The sequence below is a fragment of the Miniopterus natalensis genome, chromosome 4, assembly GCF_054644295.1.
Source record: "Miniopterus natalensis isolate mMinNat1 chromosome 4, mMinNat1.hap1, whole genome shotgun sequence".
Lineage (NCBI taxonomy): Eukaryota > Metazoa > Chordata > Mammalia > Chiroptera > Miniopteridae > Miniopterus > Miniopterus natalensis.
In genome coordinates this window covers 4,547,430-4,547,975 of record NC_142084.1, presented here as the reverse complement: position 1 = coordinate 4,547,975, position 546 = coordinate 4,547,430, and positions in this window count along the sequence as shown.

Below are 546 nucleotides of genomic sequence, written 5' to 3'. Positions count from 1 at the left end.
ATTGTAGAGTCCTTAGGGTTCCCAGTTGGGTCATCTCCACCGCCGCTGCTCTACCTGCCAGCCCCGCCGCACCGCTCAGGGTCTGGTTCTGCCATCACCGCTCCAAGACCAACCGGATTTTCCTCTCACAGCTCCCTGGATACCATCTTACATTTAACCCTCACAGCCAACGGGTGCCGAATGCCCCTCTTACAATAACCCAAGCATCCTAAATTTAAATTTCTTTTAAAAAATAAAATAAAATAAAATAAAAATATACTGTACACAGAATTTTGAAGACATTGCATAAAAATAAAAAATATCTCATGAAAAATAAATTGCAAAGCAGAAATGTGGATTGCCAGCAAAGGTGGCCTTTCTTTCCTATCAGATGTCAACCTTGTTTCTACGAAAGTGCAGGTTAGTTCTGAACATTGCTGTCCTAACCCAGGTTACCAGAACCAGGTGCGTCCCTCGCTCACCTTGGTCAGGATGTAGCCTTGAAGGAGGCGTTTACAGTGAGGGGGTCACGTCTCTGTTGGTGCAAATGGCCTGATGCTGCTGCTT